The sequence below is a fragment of the Polypterus senegalus genome, chromosome 14 (assembly GCF_016835505.1).
Source record: "Polypterus senegalus isolate Bchr_013 chromosome 14, ASM1683550v1, whole genome shotgun sequence".
NCBI classification, from domain to species: domain Eukaryota; kingdom Metazoa; phylum Chordata; class Cladistia; order Polypteriformes; family Polypteridae; genus Polypterus; species Polypterus senegalus.
This window is the reverse complement of record NC_053167.1, coordinates 129223424-129237536: the sequence shown is the minus strand read 5'-3', so window position 1 is coordinate 129237536 and position 14113 is coordinate 129223424. Positions and strand designations below refer to the sequence as shown.

General features: G+C 43.7%; 1 protein-coding gene across 1 annotated transcript in view; it reads left to right on the top strand.

Annotated features, from left to right (window-relative positions):
- The window catches only part of ak4 (adenylate kinase 4), a 119511-nt gene that overhangs the window by 43692 nt on the left and 61706 nt on the right, over positions 1-14113 (top strand). The window lies entirely within an intron of this gene.

Genomic DNA, 14113 nt, shown 5'->3' with positions numbered 1-14113 from the left:
TCTGGTGCCAGGGCAACTGCACGACGGAAGCATTTCCGGGTCATATGGAAGTCCCATGAATTGTGGAGTGCATCTTCCCACAACCCTTGTGGCACCCACGGACCCCAGCAGGGTTGTGCTGCCGGACTACAACTACCAGCATTCCCTGCTAGTTCCCGAATGGACGCCAATATGGAGGGTTGCTGCCACCTGTCCTCTGGGGGAAATAAATATCCCTTTGTGACAGTCGTTACTTGTCCTCTTCTTTTATCCTGGCCAGGGAGGGTACTGTAATCATGTCTGGCCAGGACACCTGTCCGTTTGCCTGGGGCATCCCGTCTGGGTAGGGGGTCTTCTCCGGCTGGGATGTCCATCCATCCCTTAGGGCAGCCTTGTTTGGGTGTGACCTCCTTCCCTCTCTTGGCTGAGATGCCTTTTTGTACTCTCGGGGCCTCTGTCTGGTTAAGGGATCTTTCTGACTCCCTGCCGGGATGCCTTTCCAACCTGTATGCCACCTACACAGCCTTACAGAATGAAACAAATTTTACATGCTGAGAACTCATTGCGCAGTGTCCAGCACTTTAATTATTGTGCACAGCAGATTAAAATCAAATTAAACTGATGGCTAACTTGAAATGACTCCTGAAAGGCAGAGTTGTGCCAGCGTCCTGCCCATTTGCTCAATTAACATGACATGCTGATGCTTGGTCAGTGGTTGTTCCATTGAAGAATTACGGAGGCCATCTTGGTGTTCTTAGGAAACTTCAATGCTGCAGACATTTCTTGTAGCTTTCCCCAGATGTGAGCCTCGACATATCCAGTCTCTAAGCTCTGCAGGCAATCCCTTCGACCTCTTGGCTGGGTTTTTGCTCTGAGGTCCAATCAATTGAATTGTTTTTCATAGTCTGTGAGTCCTTTAGGTGCCCTTTTGCCATCTCTAAGTAGGCTTTCATGTCTCATTTGGCCACTCTGACACAAAGCCCAGATGAATGGAGTGCTGCGGTGGTGGTTATCCTTCAGGAAGTTTCTCCCATCTTTGTGCAGCTTCTCTAGAGCTCAGCCAGAGTGACCGTTTGGGTTCTTGGTCACCGTTCTTGTCCGGTTACTGCATTTGTCCTGGTGGTTCCATATTTCTTTCATTAGAGCATTAGAACAATCTAGACGAGAACAGGCCATTCAGCCCAGCAAAGCTCGCCGGTCCTATCCACTTATTTCTTCCAAATGAACATCAAGTCGAGTTTTCAAAGTCCCTAACGTCTTACTGTCCACCACACCACTTGGTCTCTTATTCCAGGTGTCTGTCGTTCTTTGTGTAAAGAAAATCTTCCTAATGTTTGTGCGAAATTCACCCTTCACAAGTTTCCAACTGTGTCCCCGTGTTTTTGATGAACTCATTTTAAAATACAAGTCTCGATCCATTGGACTGATTCCCTTCATCATTTTAAACCCTTCACTCAGGTCTCCTCTTAATCTTCTTTTTCTTAAACTGTAAAGGCTCAGCTCTTTTAATCGTTCCTCATAACTCATCTCCTGTAGTCCCTGAATCAGCCTCGTCGCTCTTCTCTGGACCTTTTCTTGTGCTGTTATGTCAGGGGTGGGCAATGTCGGTCCTGGAGAGCCGCAGAGGCTGCAGGTTTTTGTTCCAACCCCAGTTACTTTATGAGAAGTCAGTTATTGCTGATGACGCACTTATTGCTTAAGTGAAATTTTGATGCTGCATTTTAGTGGTCTCGCTTGTTAAGATTCCCCACCCTTAATTGCTTCTTTCAGTCTCAAACAGCTGCATTCACTGTTTTAATGGCTCCTTATTAGCAGTAAGATGTAAATGACAAAGCAGCCAGTAGTTCTCCATCTAGCTTGTTTCCATTTACATCTGTGTGTGTTCATCATGCACTGTTTGATTTAATAAAACACAAAATGTGGCAGACTGAAAATTATCCGTTTTATGCTTCAAGTCATTTGGATGATATCCTTGGAAAGGAAAAAATCTACGATACAAGAACTTTACATTGCAGACTAGCAAGCCATGAAACTAAATCAGGTCTGAGACTGGCAAGGATTGGTTTCTAATTACGCAATTGGGTTGGACTGAAAACCTGTAGCCACCACGGCTCTCCAGGACTGACATTGTCCACCCCTGTGTCATGTCCTTTTTGTAGCCTGGAGACCAAAACTGCACCCAGTACTCCAGATGAGGCCTCACCAGTGAGTTATAAAGGTTGAGCAGAACCTCCTGTGACTTGTACTTCACACATCAAGGCGCTATATAACCTGACAGTCTGTTAGCCTTCTTAATGACTTCTGAACACTGTCGGGAAGTCGATAGCGTAGAGTCCATTATGACTCCTAAATCCTTCTCATAAGGTGGGCTCTCGATTTTCTGACCGCCCATTGTGTATTCAAACCTCACATTTTTACTTCCTATGTGTAATTCTTTTACATTTACTGACATTAAACTTCATCTGCCACAAATCTGCCCAAGCCTGTCTGCTGTCCAAGTCCTTCTGTGATGATTCAACAGATTCCAAATTGTCTGCAAATCCACTTGTCTTGGTATCATCTGCCAACGTAACTGGCTTGTTACTTATATTCCTATCTAAATCATTTATAAATATACTGTATTATATTAAAAATAGCAGCAGCCCCTCACTGCTCCCTGCTGGTCACCACTCTTAACATCACCCAGTTCTGATGAGGTTCCTCACACCGTCACCCTAAGCTTCCTGTGTCTGAGCCAATTCTGCACCCATCTACACTCCACACCCTGAACTGCCATTTCTTTCAGTTTGATGCCCAACCTCTCATGTGGCACCTCATCTGATGCTTTCTGAAGGTCAAGGTAAATAATGTCATATGCTCCTCTTTGATCCCATCCTTTTGTTGCCTCCTCCTTCATTTCACAGTTCTTGAGGCGACTGAGCTCCTGGGAGCACTCACAGCTTTGGAGATGGCTTTATCTCTTTCCCTTGATCTTTGCTGCACCACAATTTGATCACAGAGGGCTAGAGAGTTCCTTGGACTTCATGGCTTGGTTTTAGTCGTGACGTGCCATGTAAATGGTGGGACCTTCTATACACAGTTACACGTGTGCCTTTCCAAACACTATCCAGTCAATTCAGTTTGCCAGAGGTGGTCTCCAATCAAGCCTTCAAGACATCTCAAAGAGAAGTAAAGCAAACAGGAGGCACCGCACCCCGGGCACAATTTGGAGTGCCGTAGCAAAGGGTCTGAATACTTCTAGGAGTGAGAGATTTCAGTTTTTGATTTTTAATAAAGCAAACATCAACCCGGACTTAAACCCCATAGAACCTGAAGATGGCAGTTTACGGACGCTTTGCATTCAATCTAACGGAGCTTGAGAGGATCTACCAGGAAGAATGGGATAAACTGACCAAATGCAGGTGCACAAAGCTTAATGAGACTTAACCCAGAAGACTCAAAGTTGGTATTGATGCTCGCGGGTACTGAATTTAGAGACTGAATACTGATAGGGGGCAGCACGGTGGCACGGTGGGTAGCGCTGCTGCCTCGCAGTTAGGAGACCTGAGTTTGCCTCCCTGCGTGGAGTCTGCGTGTTCTCTCCGTGTCTCCGGTTTCCTCCCACAGTCCAAAGACATGCAGGTTGGGTGCATTGGCGATCCTAAATTGTCCCTGTTGTGTGCTTGGTGTGCGGGCCCTGCAGTGGGTTGACGCCCTGCCCGGGGTTTGTTTCCTGCCTTGCGCCCTGTGTTGGCTGAGATTGGCTCCAGCAGAGCCCTGTGGTTAGGATATAGCGGGTTGGATGGATACTGATAGGAATGAGATTTCAATTTTGTGTTTTCAATAAAACTTGAAAACCGTTCTGAAAACACCTTCACGTTGTCATTCTGGGTTATTGAGTGTAAGCTGGTGAGCAAAAATGGCAAATTTCTGCATTTAAGATTAAATCTACAACACAATAAAGTGTGCAAAAAGTGAAGGGGTCTGAATACAGAGGAACACAGCAGAAGGAGGCCATGCAGCTGTGGCAGTGATGAGACTGGGAGAGGTGGAGAGACTTGACTGGTTTACACAGCTGTGATTGTATTGATTTTGAAATGCGCTCTTCCTGTTCTATTCTTCTTTTATGGGACCCTTGTAATGGAATGAGGGGAATGTTTTTAATGCCTGCTTTTAATGGTGTAGTGGCAAGATGGATGTTACCTTTTATTCCACTGGTCTACACTTATAGTATAAATAACCAAACATGTGGGATTTTTTAAAACGAATAAAGTAGAACTGCGGTGGGCTGGCACCCTGCCCGGGGTTTGTTTCCTGCCTTGCGCCCTGTGTAGGCTGGGATTGGCTCCAGCAAACCCCCCGTGACCCTGTAGTTAGGGTATAGCGGGTTGGATGATGGATGGATGGAATAAAGTAGAGCCTTTGTCTCCTTTACCTGTCAGTTGAAGCCCCCCACTTATTCAACTGAACATTACATGCCAGAGGAAATTGTGTATTGTGAATGTATTTGCTGCGGTGGGCTGGCACCCTGCCCGGGGTTTGTTTCCTGCCTTGCGCCCTGTGTAGGCTGGGATTGACTCCAGTAGACCCCCCGTGACCCTGTAGTTAGGATATAGCGGGTTGGATAATGAATGGATGGATGAATGTATTTATCCTTTTAAAATAAAGACAGTAAAACAAAACGTCTCCACTGACACATTTAAGAAGCTTAACTGTAAATGCGTCTATCGGCCGTAAATTGCTGAGATCTCGAATTACGAAAAGTGAAATAGGATAAAAAAAAAAAATGAAGTTGTGAGAGCCCTGCGATGTCGTGCTGCTGCTCTTTCAATGTGCCAAATTCCGACTGATTCTGCAGAGGCGCGCGCGCTCATCTGGTACGTGTTAGTTGCTCCTGGATTGTGGCCTCTTTCTGGCAGCTTCTAATTTTGAATTTGTGGGGGCTTTCGAGTTATTGGATGAAAACTTAGTTTCCTGTTTTAACTCTGAGGGGCTCAGAATAGCCTGTAAACAAGGCCGCCTTCTTCGGTTACCTCAAGTGTGGAGTTAATAAGCAGTCCTCTCACTGCTTAGCTGTTAGAAAACATCAACTCCATCCTTCGATCTTGCATCATATATGGATCTGTCAAAACAAACAATAATTTAAATAAATAAATAAACAAACAAACACATACAAAATTGAAATGTTATGAAGATTCTGTTCAGTACTTTTATGGAATTGAATGTCATTTATGGAAAGCCAATTGGACAGATTTTGTGCATCTGAATTCTTGGAAGATATTGTTAAAAAAATTGAACAGAGACAATCCAACGTATACATACGAGAGGGGACCCAAACATTCCCAGAATTTCCAAACCTTACAGTAGTAGTAGTACGGTAGTTTATTTCTATAGCGCCCTTCACAGACAAAAGGTCACGGAGCGCTGAACAGCAAATACAGTACAAACAGTTGTGGAAGCCGGCCCGGACACAGACAGGCGGACATGTTTGAATCGCCCCACACACTTTGATTTACAAGGTGCATACAACCCCCCAAAGTCCTGGCCACTACAATGCCTCAGTTCTCTCCTCCAAGCTCTGTCCGACTCCATTCCCGACTCTCGCCATCATATGAAGTGAGGCGGCCCCTTTTATATGCACCCGGATGTACTCCAGTGTGTCTGTGGCGGAAGCACCGGCTGTGTACCCGGAAGCACTACGGGTGTCCCCAATCCTCTTCCCCCCAGGATCCAGGGCTCTCTAGGCACAGGGACGCCCCCTGGCAGTGACCACGGGCCCATACAGGGTAGAGCCTCAAAGCTCTGTACCCGTGGCTACCCAAAGGAACCAGGGTGGTCACCCCCACGTGGTCTGAGGTGGAGGTAAGCCCTGTTCCGGTCCTCCTGGGCATCCCGGCCAGGTCGCCACCCCAGGCATCTCCGACACAGTTAAAACAATAGATAAACAAAACCAATAAAAACAATAGATAAACAAAAACAATAAAAACAATAAATAAACAAACTGGAACTGTTCAGCACTGATTCAAAGCTTGCTTAAAAAGAAATGTTTTAGTTGTTTTTTAAAAGAATCAACAGACTCGACTCCACGCAGACCACAAGGCAGGCTCTTCCATAGTCTTGGTGCCACGGACTGAAAGGCGTTTTTAGCCGAGACAACGAGAGGGCCCTGTTGCCCAGATCTGAGAGTCCGACAAGCCTGTATGGCGTTGGAGCAGGCTGGTTAGGTACTCAGGGGCCTGTCCATGCAAAGCTCTGAAGGTAAGTACTAAAACTTTAAAATGAATTCTATAAAACACTGGGAGCCAGTGCAGTGTGTGCAGAATGGGGGTGATGTGATCACTCCGGCTAGCTGGCGCGAGTGAGGAGCCTCAACTAACTGAAGGTGTGAGAGAGACGACTTGCTCGAACCCGTATAGAGAGCGTTACAGTAACCAAGCATGAATGAACAAGCATCTCCAATTCTGATTTTGAAACGGTATTTCTTAGTTTTGAGAGATTTCTTAAATGAAAGAAACACGAGCGGCAGACTGACCTTACATATTCATCAAGCGTCAGGGACTGGTCAGAAATAACCCAGAGGTTACGTAAATTCGACTTAATAACAGGAGAGACAGAAGATAATTTTAAACTGATCTCAGAATGAAGAACAGGAGGAACAACAATTAGCACCTCAGTCTTTCCTGAATTCAACTGCAGGTAATTACTACTCAGCCAGTCGTTAACCTGCGTCACAAACTTGACTCCGAGACATAGAAAGTTTTGGGGCAGCCATCAGTATAATTGGTATCCTGGCCGCAAAGTTGTAAAATTATATACAGTCCAAAACAGAAGTGAGGGAATAGGGAAAAGTTGGAGGCTTTTAAAGGGGAAGACAGGAAGTGACGTCAAAGAGGTGGGGCTCATGAAGGTCTTCAGCCATAGGTTCGAGCCCGGACGTGACATCACAGGGGCCGGAGCTGGCAAGGACTCCCTCCATAGGCTCGGTCCCGGAAGTGACGTCAAGAGGACCAGGTGGAATCTCCCGTGAATGGTCTGCAGGCAAGGGAGAAAAAGAGTCAGTGCACTCTGCCACGTCCCGGTATGTCTCAGAACTGTCCTTACCCGAGCCCTTTAGCTGCCTCCCATGCGCACGTGTGTGACACCTGAGACGGACAATCAGCCAAAGTGACCAAAGTATTCATTTGTTTAGGCTTAAATGAAAAATAAAGCTGTATATCATCTGCATATAGATGATACGAGATGTCCTTAAAAGAGTTAAGAACCTGTGATAGAGGAAGAATATATAAAGAGAAAAGTCCAGGTCCAAGAACCGAGCCCAGTGGCACTCCACATGTCAAAGGAGCAGAGTCGGATGAAAAGCCAGCCACACCGACTGAGAAACTCCTAATCGACAAATAAGAGGAGAAGCAGTCCGAAGCAGAGCCAGAGACACCTACCAGCTCTAATCTATTAATTGAGGGCCGATGGTCCACCGTATCAAAAGCTGCGGTGACATCTAACAGTACAAGCACAGAGCACCCGCGTGCCTGCATCAGCAGCAATTAAAAGATCATTACAGCAATGCCCTTCTCGTCTGCTTCAAGATACTCCCCTTACTCTTGGCCCTGTGCTTGCTCCTCTCCTGGAAACTTTTCCTGTACTGTCTTTTGTTACCTTGTCTGGAGCTCCTGTGATTTTTTTCCCTGGATTTCTAGCATGATAGCAAATTGTCTTCTTTTCAGGATCAATTTTAGTTTCGGGAACAATGTGCAAAGGGCGAGATGTGGTGAATACGAGATTTGTGAAGTAACCACCACGTCGTTTTTGCTGAAAAAACTCTTTGTCTGACGGCATGGTGTGTGCAGGTGCGCTGCCATGGGGCGAAAGGCAGTTTGGGTGTGGCGCTGCTCCGGGCGATTTTGTTTCAGTGTAATGTTGCCGATTAACGATGTGTTCACGGGGGAAGCGCTTTATTAACAAGTCTTACAATGTCAAAAAACACGATCATCGTTGTCTCGACGTTCGATATGAGCTGACATGCTGTTTTCATGTCTCGATCAACTCAGCACAAAGCTAACAAGACTGTAGGCATGCGATACCTAATGGCATGGTTGATAACTACAGCCTACTGCCATGCTATTGACTGATTCTGGGAATTTTTTATATAAATATATAACTGGAAAGAGAAAGAGAAAGTAATTTACGGCTCACATGGGCTGGCATCCCTGTCGGGTTGGGTCACAGTCCCTTACTTGGCTGGAAGGCCATGTTAATGAGTGGGCCAGAAAAAAGGTAGTGGGCAAAATGAAGGTTGTAAAATACAGGGAACTCCTGGAGGAAAATCTGGTGCAGTCTGCAAGAAACTGAACCTTAGGATCTGGTAGTCGAGTCATGGCAACTGGACTTCTTTCTTGTTAGGTAGATACGTTTCACTGCTCATCCAAGCAGCTTCGTCAGTCAGTCGTCAGTGAAACGTATCTACCTATCAAGAAAGAAGTCCAGTTGCCATGACTCGACTACCAGATAATTTCACCTGGATGACTGAAAATCTTCACAGACATGAACCTTAGGATGTGATTCGTTTTCCAGCAAGACAACGAGCCCAGGGATAAAGTACAGGCACACAGGGATGGCTTCAAATTAATTAATGATGTGAAAATCCTGGAATGGCCACGTCAGAGTCCTGATCTCAGTTCATTTGAGAATTTATGGCTGGACTTGAAAATAGCCGTTCTTTTATGATGATCATAAACCCTGACGAAGCTTGAGCAGTTTGGCAAAGAAGAATGGGCAGAGAGCGATAAAGAGAGACCTGTGCACACAGACTCAAGGCTCTCATGGCTGCCAAAGGAGCATCTCCTAAACACTCACTTAACGTAATTAGGGAAGACAAGGTATGTCAAGAGTTCCCAAACTTTTTTTGACCGCAGGCCCCTTTACCAAAAACCGTTGACCTCTAGTCATTTACTTTACTTACTCAAATTAATAAATTTGTACAGTACTCAATATTAAATATTTCACTAGATATCAAACTTTTCACTTTAATCACTTGTAATTAATGATTGAAACTGATAAAAGGACTACGGAATATGGCATTATCTTGTGCAACATTTAATATCGAAATCTGCACTAACAAAAATTAAAGGAAAAAAATACGAGCGTGTTTGACATCGATGAAATAAATATGTAAATTCAAAATTAGTACAAATAGTCCACGCTGTACTGTCTGCATTTCTTTTTTGGTTCAGTCATATTATTATCTGAAGAAATAAAAACTTTTATTAACAATTTCGACAGCCCCTGTGATAAAAAAAAAAACAATAAAGTATGTACTTACTTGAAACAGAACTCAAATACATAAACTGTGTCCTCTGATTTTCTTTTTCGTAGTACTGCTCCTCAATAAATAATTATATTCAAAGTTCAAATCACAAATAAGTACATGTCACATCAAACAAACCAATTTCTAGTGTTTTATGAAAGCTCGACCGTACAAGACTGATAGATTCTGCTAATATCGATTATCCGTCGTCTCGTCCCACCGCGAGCAAGTGAGGACGTGCAACGGTTTTTCATGTCCGCACTTGCTTTGATACGTTCGATAAGACGATGCACAGTCATGTTTGCGCTACGTGTACTTTCATGCATTCTTACGTGTGGCTCTTTTAATGACACATTTTACCTTTACATTCGCACGTTTGGTACGTAATGTGTTTTCATCAAAAAAGTGTTTTTTTGAATTATTTCACTTCTTAATTAAGTACCTATTGGAATCATAGATATTTTGAAGTAACGAACAAATAGCAATAGTAAAGGGGTCTATTTTTGCTGTCATCGACCTCCAAATGTTTTTATTGAAACTATCGACCCCTAGAAAGTTCAAATCGACCCCAGGGGGTCAATATCGACCACTTTGGGAACTCTTGACGTATGTGGTAATTATCGTATCTGCTCGCGTATAAGTCAGGTCTTGAAACCCAAAAATATGGATCATAAAATCAGACCCCGACTTATACGCCTGTTCAAAAATGCAACACTTCATTTTTTTTTTTACATCTTCTTGCTTCCTCCAATCTCGCACCGGTTTCTCAAGACGCATCGAATTTTGTTATCAATTTGTTTCGCAACGACTTTTAATTTAAAACCAGCTTTATATTTTCTTCTGATCGAACGCTCCATCGTAGATAAGGGATGCTCTTATGATAAAATTGTATGAGGGTGTGAGATACAAAAAACACAAATCAGTGCAAACGTCGCTTCGGAAAAGTTTGGGTATTACCGCGTGGTCACGTAGACACAATAGAGAGAGACAGAGGGGTTAGGAGCACACGCTGATATAGCGCAATGCCGCACCACATAGAAAATAAAAGACTGTGTGCTCCGTGGTTACTCTCTCAGGTGGGTGTTAACACACCGGATGTACTCGCGCATAAGTCAGTTCTTGAAACCCAAAAAAATCGATCATAAAATCAGACCCCATCTTATACGCCCGTTCAAAAATACGACACTTAATTTTTACGTCTTCTTGCCTCCTCCAATCTCGCACATCAGTTTCTCAGACGTATCGAATGTTATTGCAGCAGCGCAGTTACCAATTTCTTTCGCTACTTCAATGATGTTTAATTTAAAACCAGCTTCATATTTTCTTCTGGTCAAACACTCCATCGTAGATAAGGGATGCTCTTACGTTAAAGGTGTATGAGGGTGTGAGATACAAAAAACACAAAACAGTACAAACGTCGCTTCGGAAAAGTTTGGGTATTACCGCGTGGTCACGTAGACACAATAGAGAGAGACAGAGGGGTTAGGAGCACACGCTGATACAGCGCAATGCCGCACCTGATAGAAAATAAAAGACTGTGTGCTCCGTGGTTACTCTCTCAGGTGGGTGTTAACACACCGGATGTACTCGCGCATAAGTCAGTTCTTGAAACCCAAAAAATCGATCATAAAATCAGACCCCAACTTATACTGCTCAAAATACGACAAAAAAGCCAAATGAAATCCACTGGGATTCTACATTGTAGAACAGTAAAATGTGAAAACTCCCAAGAGGGTGACTACTGCTTATAGGAGCTGTATATATACAGTATATCAAATGAACGTAAGCAGAAAAATAATTAGAAACATTTAACCAAGCTATATTCATTTTATGACAGTTATGTTTGCCTGTTAATTTGTATGAGTATTCTTCAATATACCTTTGTTATTTCATTGTATAATTTAATTGTAAGCGCCATCCCAAACCCCTTTAGATTTTAACAACGAATAAAAAGTACAATTTGACGCAGTCAGGTTAAGCAGCTTGTTGAAGATCACACATATGCCGAGACCTAACCTCTCAGTGTGTGCTTTTCATTAACATTCAATTAGCCACAGTGTTAGTTTAACAAAGGCAGAGACTTTATGTGATCTTGGAGTCATCAGGTGCTGTCCGGACTCCACCCCCTGGGCTGGACACTGACCTATCACAAAGCAGATTTCCACACACTCCTACTGCAGGATTATGATAACTGCTGTCCTTGTGCTGGATGTTTGAGTTCAGGTTTATTTGTATGACCTTCACCAGAAACAGATTCCTGAAGTATTCACTTTACTATACTTTACATAAAAAAACAATACACAGGCAGTGGCAGAGCCAGAACTTGGGTATCTAAAGCCTTGAAGAAGTAACTATTCTGGTGTTGCAATGCTCATCACAATGTCTCTTGAATAGCATTTGTATTTTCAATGGGCAATGCCCATCCAAAAACATGAGTGGCTGATCATATTGCCAGTATGGTATTGTTGCATATCTTTTAATATTTTTTTGATTTCATTTCAATAATGCTCAGCTGGCCAAACCCCTGAATGCTGACTGAGTACATAATGAATCACGAGCTTCGATGTAACCAAAGATGGGGGCTTTCCTGCTGTTGCTTCAGTGCTCCAGTGTTATGGGTCTGATTCAAGCCTGGGTGCCTGTTTGAACTTTATCCCTCCTGTATGTTCTTGTGAGTTTTGAAGACATGTTCGGTGTTAATTGGCGATTATAAATTGTCCCGGCCTGTGTCATGTTTTAGCCTGGCTGGGGTTCACAGTCTTGTTTTGTGTCTTTTTTGTTCATTTTTGTGCCATCTAGTTATGTTAATGTTGCTTTTGTGTATTTGTCTTTGTGTTTGATGTTTTCTATAAGCTGCCTGTGTTATGTTCCACGTGTTTTGTGGGTGGTCTCTCAAGAGGTGGGGACACTTCTCAATCACTGTCAAGAATTGTCTTCTGGTCTATAAATCTGGAGGGTCTTCCACTGTTCCTGGTGGTACATTATAAATTTTCTTTGGGGGTTGGTGAGTGCTTTCTAGTTTTGTTCCTGTGTCTTTTGGGTATTTTGTGATTTTTGACTATTATCTCTATATTTTGGCTATTCTGTTGGGACTTGGGTTGGGTTGCTGGCAACATGTTTTTGCTTAGATAGTGTGGCACGTGTCTGGGGGTGGTACCCAGCCGGGACGCCCAGAAGGACCGGAGGAGGGCTTGTGCCTCCTCCAGACCACGAGGGGGCGACCGCCCTGGTTGTCTTGGGGACCACGGATAGAGGGCTTGGAAGCCCAACCCTGTAGGGGCCCTTGGTCAACGCCAAGGGGTGCCCCAATGCCTTGGGAGCCCTGGACCTCAGCACTTCTGCCACACCAGGAAGTGCTGGGGGAAAGAGGATCAGGGACACCCGGAGGGCTTCCGGCTACACAGCTGGTGCTTCCGCCACACGGGGGTGTGTCAGTGGAGGCTCCTCAAAAAGCACCTGGAGTCCATCCAGGGGTGTATAGAAGGGGCCGCCTCCCTTCATTCGAGGCTGGAGTCGGGTGGAAGTGGACGGAGCTCGGAGGAGAGGAGTGGAGGCGGTCTGAAGCTTGTGAGAGGCATTGTGTTGGCCAGGACTTGAAGGGGTGATTGGTGCTGAGGCACTGGGAGTGGGCACTGTATTGTGTAAATAATAACTGTAAGTAAACGTGTGTGGTGAAACAACATGTCTGCCTGTCTGTGTGCGGGTTGCACCCCACTATAGATAGATAGATAGATCTGAAAGGCACTATAAGATAGATAGATAGATAGATAGATAGATAGATAGATAGATAGATAGATAGATAGATAGATAGATAGATAGATAGATAGATAGATAGATAGATAGATAGATAGATAGATAGATAGGATAGATAGGATAGATAGGATAGATAGATAGATAGATAGATAGGAAAGGAACTATATGATAGATAGATAGATAGATGAAGAAGAAGAGAGCAGTCTGATGCCCCTGTTCACGAAGTCTTGGAGAATTCAGAACATCTTTTTTTTTTCATTTGTTCACTGGCCTTGTGCTGTTGATCAAACACTTGGCCCAATGGTGTTTAGCGCGCCTACCAGACATCACCAGAGTTTTGCATTTGGCCTGTGTAGTGTGCGTCATAGTCATGTTTTGTCCATATTATTTTGCCTTGTCCATTTTCACCTCAAAGCCATTTAATAATAAACTCAAAATGTTGCTGTCTCATTTTAGTCAGTAGGTTTTCCTGAGCAGTGGATGCTGGTGGGGCTCTCACATTTTATAGCCTTTAAATCTCAATATCAGATGATGACGATGTCACAAATATCTGATACCAGTTGAGACAGAGCAGGCACCAGTATCCCATTGCTTGACTGATTTTTTTATGATGTGAAATGAGCATGAATATCCATGTCCTGCTGGCCAATAGCAAAAGAAGGACAGACATTATTAATTAGTTGAGCTGAGATATCTACGCGCTTCCAGTATCTGGTATGGCTCCACCAGAAATTCATACCAAAAGCCCCACTGCTGTGTACATTATAATTATATACAGTAGGAGCTTAGTAGCTGTGTGTACTGCACGTGTGTACGATTCTATGTGCATATTGCATGGAATTTGTATGTTTTATTGCATGTTATATAGTGTTTCATTGTAACAGGCTATGTAAATGTGTGTGGTTCTCTGTGTTTTAAATATGAAGTGTGCTCAGTGCAAGTAAAACTCATTTAATTTGTAGAAATTTAAGAGTATTAAAATCAACCTGCCTTCTGCAGGATTTAAATTCTGGCGGACAAAGATATCCTGAATAATGTGATATCCAAAAATAGCAACTAAAATTTTACATTAATTATGTCTGATTGTTTGTTCTGGCTATT